Genomic DNA, 6900 nt, shown 5'->3' on the forward strand with positions numbered 1-6900 from the left:
GATTCACCCAAAGAAGACCATGTCAACAAGACAAGTGATGACTTGAGCAATGCCTTTGCGCAACTCAATATCACTCAAGGTAAGACAGCTTATTTGAATGGTGCTGATTCAAATGTGTACTTGGCAGGAACTGAAGCTAAAGAAGAATCCCTCCTTGAAGAAACCAACAAGATTGAAGCTATAGATAATGAAGAGAAGAGTGAAGAAGAACTTGGAAGAGCAAGACAAGATATCTTTCAAGAATGATCCAAGCGTGCTCAACTTCAAGAACACATCAAGGGAGTTCAACCATGAACCAAGGGAAGTGTTTTCATTATTTACGATTTGTGCAGGTAAGATGGGTCAGTCTAGTGGTTCCTAGAACTCACCCATCTCAGCAGCAGCCAAGGTTCGAGACCAAGACTAGTTTAGGTCTCTTTGTCTTTTATTTTTATGCACTTTCCTTTTATAGTTAAAACGGGGCATAGTTAGTTGTTTTGCTGTTTTTGTTTCTTTTGCTTCACAAGTCTTGTTGTTTTGAGTCTTTGCTTTCTTTGAGTCGACCGTTTAGGTCACAGCTGAAGGACTATTAATAAAGTCCCACACGCAGCTTTGTAGACACAACTTTTTACCTAATCAATATATGAGTCAGTTTGCCCCCTAAGCAAGCCGCCAACTCTCTTCCTCCTTGTGTGATTCAAGCAGCAAGAGTTCGAACTGTATCAAGGATCTCCCATCATCCTTGTGGTGTTCTTCATTCCATCATCAATCTCATCAACCGGTCCAACAAGAGAGTGCGTTAAAGCCAGCTTGTTAGATCCCACACCACTTGATCCATCTAGTCAAGTGCCATCACCTTCAACCATCCTTTGTTCTCAAGAGAGTGCGTGAAAGCCAGCTTGAGGATCCATCCCCATCACCTTCCAAAGGCTCCATCCGAGTCTTATATCATTTTGGTATCAGAGCCAAAGGATCCAATCCTTTGGTTGTTCTTACCCTTTGCTTTTATATTGTTTCGAGTTCTTATTTTCATAAATCAAAAACCCCATAAAAAGTTACTTGTTCTTGTTGCATTCGCTCTTTGATTCATAAAAATTTCGAAAACCCAAAAATATTTTGTTCTTTCCTTATTGTTGATCACGCAAGTTTTTCTAGTTGATTTAGTTTCCTTTCATAGGTCATTCGAGTATTGTCTTTCCTTTTCATTTAAAAACTTTCAAAACCCCAAAAGATTTTCCTTTTATTCTTTTTTTTCGTCTGTTTCAAAGTTTCATATTTAAATTCTAGTTACCGTTGGTGCTTTGATATTTTGTTGTTTTTGTTGAGTGACTAGCAAGGAACCAAACAAAACATGGGTGATGAGAACGCCAACAATGGGGCTAACCCTCCAACCATGGAGCAGATCATGGCTGCCATGAGAGAAGAGATGAGGGCTGTTGTAGAAGAGCTTGGCCAGCAGATCAACACTCGCTTGAACCGGTTGGAGCAACCTCAAAGGAGAGTTCCAATCCGCAACCAAAACCCCATCCATGAAGATGAAGATGGAGAGCAAGGAGATGATGATAGCATGCCGAGCCTAGATGATGATGATCCTCTCCAGAACCGCAATCCTAGGAGACAGGATCCACTTAGACACAACCGTGCTAGGGAAGTTAATCATAGGGAGCACAACAAAGACATTAAAATTGTTCCTCCTATTTTTACAGGAAAATCTGATCCAGAAGCTTACATGGATTGGGAGAAGCGCTTAGAGTATATCTTTGAGTGCTATGGCTATGGAGAGCACAAGAAGGTTGCCTTAGCAGCTGCTCAGCTCACCGAGAATGCACTTGCCTGGTGGGACAGAACTGTAGCTGAGAGGAGGAGGAACCGCTTTGGAGCTGTCACAACTTGGGCTGACATGAAGTATCTCCTAAGGTTAAGATATGTCCCTGATTATTATCATAGAGACTTACAAAAACGTTTTCGCAAGTTGTCTCAAGGTAATAGGTCAGTAGAAGAATACTTTGAAGAGTTTGAGAAGCTGATGAACTCACTGGAGTTAGAAGAATCTGAGGAAGCTTTGATGGCTCAATTCATTGATGGACTTCAAGAGCGTATCTCCAGGAAGGTAGAAAGAGCTCAGTATAGTGGTTTACATGAACTAATGCACTTAGCTGTGCAGGTTGAGAAGCAAATCAAGCGTAAGACCGCTACTAGTAGGTCTAGAAACTCACAACCTTGGACTTCTAATGTCAACAAACCGAATGACAAAGGTAAAGCTGTAGAGATTGATTCTCGGTTCAAGAGTAAGGGTGATGATTCAAACAAGGGTCCTAGACAAGATCAAAACAAAGGTACTAACAATCAAAGAGCTAGAGATGTTACTTTGATATATGGTGTTTTTCACATCATTGTATATATGTTTTCATTTGTTTCAAGTCACTAATTCGTGTCAGTCTAGTCCCTTTTGACCTTTTACAGGTCTGGAGTTAGCAGAAGAAAGAAGAGAAGGTGCCTGATGAAAAGATGTCCTTTTGGAGCATTCCTGCGGAGAACACTCAAAAGAACAGTCCCGAGACTGTTCTCTCTCAAGCGGAACAAGCAGACGGAGTGATCCGGAGATTGTTCCAGACGAATATGGAAACTCCTATTTCAGGAATTAAAGCCTTGTTGCCCTAATCTTTTTCTCTTCTGATTGGCGCCTCCATATAAAACGCCATCTATCTATTTTCTATTTTTTTTACGCTAGTTTTTACAAGAGAACACTGAGTATTGCGATCTGCAACTTGTAAGGGAGAAGAATCCATCCTCTCATAGAGAAGATCATCTGAACCCTATTGTTTCATACTCTGTTCTTATGCAATTTTATTCAGGATTTATGTCTTTGTTTATGTGCATCATGATCGAGTAGTGACCTTGCTCGCCTAGGGTTTTTAGGGTGTTGAGACATGAGCTAAACATAGATAAGCGATCCATAACTGTTCTTCATTCATACTGTTCTTATTGCTTTCATTAAACTGATCACTTGATGTTAGATCACTAGTTCATCACCTAGTTAACCGCTTAGGATGATAACTTGACATGTATTGAATGAGCTTAGTATCCCTAATCAGCGAAAGTAGATATTAGGGTGGTAAGTGAACTGATCGGACCTGTTCTCTAAAGCTTGCAATCGATTCTCATCCCAACGACAGTTAGGTGGTGAGATCGATCTGCAAAGCGATCACTACCACGACAGTGGAGTGTTCCAGCTGAGTGATCCGAGTTCTAGAAAGCACTTCATCGCGCTTGAATAATTGTTTGGCTCCAATTCAACACCCAATGAAATACCCTAGGCTAGCTCTTGTTTAATTGAATTAATCTCGTGTTTATTTTGCTTGTTTACTATCGCCTATTTCAACCAAATCATATCTTCTTCTTAGCTTGATTCTGAAACTTATAGAACTAGAGTGTAGACTGGTCCTCTGGATTTGAATCTCAAGTACTACAATTGCAACTATTAACTTGGCAGTAGCAAGGATTCATTTTTAGTGTATCAAGTTTTGGCGCCGTTGCCGGGGACCAGATTTTTTACCTCTAATTTTCGGTTTCATATCTAGTCTAAGATATCTAACTCGTGCTATTTTCTTTGTTTCAGCTGATGATCCAGGTGCATGACCAGTAGACATACTCGGAGCAACGCACAAGGGCCATTGCATCAGCTTTCTAACGAGGAACTAGCGAGATTGGAACGACAGAACCGTCAACAGCCGAGATCAACGAACACCGACATGGGTGATCATCCAGATGATCTCACTGCTGCGTTTGCACTCATGCAACAACAGATGCAGCAGATGCAGCAGACGATCCAAGCGCAGCAAGCTGCTGCCGAGCAAGCTGCTCTGAATGCTGCGAACCAACAGGAGGGAGTGGTCCAGATCGGCCAGAGAAATTTACTGCGTAATCTGCCCGCTACGCGATCTGCCATAACCCCTCCACCGTGCACAAGGCAAGACTTCGAGATCAAGCCAGCCTTGATAAGTCTAGTGCAAAGGAAGATCTTCAATGGGCTTCCTGCTGAGATACCGATGGACCACATCGAGCACTTTGAGAAGATGTGTGGTTTCACTAAAGCGAATGGAGTACCACCCGATTACATCAAGTGTACTCTGTTCCCTTTCTCTCTTGATGGGAAAGCTGCTCGCTGGCTTGATTCACTACCCACCGGATCACTCACCACTTGGGAACAAGTCCGAGAGGCTTTCTTAAGCCACTTCTACACGAAATCGAAGACAGCAGCTCTGAGACAGAAGATCGTGACCTTCAAACAATTGGTGGACGAGCCGTTCTGTGATGCTTGGGAGCGATTCAATGTCTACCGCAGAGAATGCCCACATCACGGTTTTGAGGAAGATTATCTGCTGGGAGTGTTCTACGATGGAGTAGGCTGGGAGTACAGGAACGCTTTGAACTCAGCCAGTAAGGGAGACTTCATGACTCAGTCTACTCAAGGTGCATTCGAGTTGATTGAGAACATGGCCTCAAGCTCAGCTGACAATAACCGCGAGACTGATCGCACTCAGAAGGTGAAGAGCATCGACAACAGCAAGATTGATGAGCTCTCTGCCAAGGTCGATCAGCTGATTAAGAGTAACCAGAACCAGGTCTTCATCATGGAAGAATCTCCACAGGATAAAGCTACCGCGGATGGCACATCAGAGGCAGATCAGTCGGCTGAGGATCAGCATGAAGTGAGCTACGTGAATGGGCAAGGATGGCAGTTCAAGAACTATCACCCGAACCCTAACGTGAGGAACAATCCCCACCTGTTCAATGCCCCTAAACCAGACGATAAGGCTCAAGGGAACCAGGGTCAGAACAGTGGATACCAAAGGCCTTATGGCAATCAGGGAAGAACCTTTGTCCTTAACCCAGCTCAGAATGCTCAGTTCCACAGCCAGAAACAGCCGGTTAATCAGCAAGCTGCACAACCGACTCAGACTGCTCCGCATGATGACATGAAGAGCCTCGCCAATATGATGAGCCAGCTGCTCCAAGGACAGCAGATCCAAGGGAAAGCACTGAACCAGGTCACAAACGACATCAACGCCAGGATGAATCATATGTTCAATGACCTGAGTGTGAAGTATGACAATGTCTCAAGCCATATGAGACAGATGGATATTCAGATTGCTCAAACTGCTGAGAACGTGAAGAGACAGCAAGGAACTCTCCCTGGGAAAACAGACAAGAACCCCAAGGAGTGCAATGCAGTAGGGTTGAGGAGTGGAAAGCAACTGCCTGATCTAGACCCCAGGAGATTCACATCGGCTGAGAAAGGGAAGCAGAAGGAGTCGGATCAGCCTTCTAAAGCTGTACCCACAGATGAGGAAGACGCAGAACAACCTACTGAGACTGTTCCGCCTGAAGCAGAGCGACCCGCTGGGGTTGTTCCACCGACTGCAGCACCTTCTCCTGCTCGTCAGTATGTACCGAAAGTGCCCTACCCTGTTCCAGCTAAGGCTACACGCAAGGATAAGGAAGAGATGAAGTGCAGGAAGATGCTGGAAGACCTAACTGTCAAGCTCCCTCTGATGAGTGCGATCCAAATGATACCATCCATGCGTAGCTTCGTCAAGGGATTGATCTCTGGGAAGATATCTGATGACAGCGAGTTCATGATTGTCTCTAAGGAGTGCAGCGCGGTGCTCCAGAACAGAAGGATCAAGAAGTTGGGTGATCCGGGAAAATTCGTTCTCTCGGTTCAGATTGGCAGAACACTCTTCTCATGCTCACTCGTCGATCTAGGGTCGAGCATAAATCTCATGACATATACTGTGGCTAAGCGCCTTGGATACACGGATTTCAAGCCTACCAGGATGTCACTAGTGTTTGCTGATCGATCTGTGAAGTCTCCAGTTGGAATCCTCGAAGATCTTCAAGTTCTGGTTGGGAATACAATTGTTCCTGCCGATTTCGTTGTTCTGGAAGTCGAGGAAGACTCCAATGATCCCCTGATCCTAGGCAGACCATTCCTCTGCACTGTTGGAGCTATCATTGATGTCCGACAAGGAAAGATCGATCTCCACCTTGGAGATATTGTGATGAAGTTTGAGATGGATCAGATGCTCAAGAAGCCGATGCTGGATGGACAAACCTTCACTGTCCAAGAAGATGGTGATCCCCTAGAGCCGCATGAAGGAATGATCGAGGAGATTCTCACCGAGGATCCACTTGAACTCGCCTTAGTCAGAGCTGAAGCCGAGCAAAGCTTAGAGAGTGTTGATGCTGATGCCTATGCCAAGTTCCTGGATTCAGCCAGGAGTATGGAGAGGACGGTGGCGAATCTAAGTCTGGGGGAGAACAGTGACTCCAGCACATCGACTGGAACAACCACGCTCAGAACCCGACTGTTCCGGCAGCTCAGCCCGATGACTCATGGAGCGAGCTGAAAGCTCCAAAGGTAGAGCTCAAACCCCTTCCCAAGGGACTCAGGTATGCATTTCTTGGACCTAACTCCACATATCCTGTTATTGTGAATGCTGACCTGAACAATGCAGAGATTGCTCTGCTTTTGTGTGAGCTGAGGAAATATCGTAAGGCTTTGGGTTACTCTCTAGCTGACATACCAGGCATTTCACCTGATTTGTGCATGCATAGAATACACCTGGAAGATGAATCGATGACTTCTGTAGAACATCAGAGGAGGTTAAACCCAAATCTAAAAGATGTCGTAAAGAAAGAGATAATGAAACTTCTAGAAGCAGGTGTGATCTATGCGATCTCTGATAGTAAGTGGGTTAGTCCTGTGCATGTAGTACCTAAGAAAGGTGGGATCACTGTAATAACCAATGAAAAGAATGAATTGATCCCCACTAGAACAGTTACTGGTCATCGCATGTGCATTGATTTTCGTAAATTGAATGCTGCGACTCGTAAGGATCACTTCCCACTTCCTTT

At 44.5% G+C, this 6900-nt stretch overlaps 1 non-coding gene across 1 annotated transcript; it reads right to left on the bottom strand.

The window, feature by feature from the left end:
- Nucleotides 1–4238: 4238 nt before the first annotated feature.
- Nucleotides 4239–4345, bottom strand: LOC130505252 (small nucleolar RNA R71). The gene has a single exon (XR_008941598.1). It is a non-coding gene; the product is annotated as a small nucleolar RNA R71 (small nucleolar RNA).
- Nucleotides 4346–6900: the final 2555 nt, after the last annotated feature.

This window comes from Raphanus sativus, unplaced genomic scaffold (assembly GCF_000801105.2).
Source record: "Raphanus sativus cultivar WK10039 unplaced genomic scaffold, ASM80110v3 Scaffold2128, whole genome shotgun sequence".
NCBI classification, from domain to species: domain Eukaryota; kingdom Viridiplantae; phylum Streptophyta; class Magnoliopsida; order Brassicales; family Brassicaceae; genus Raphanus; species Raphanus sativus.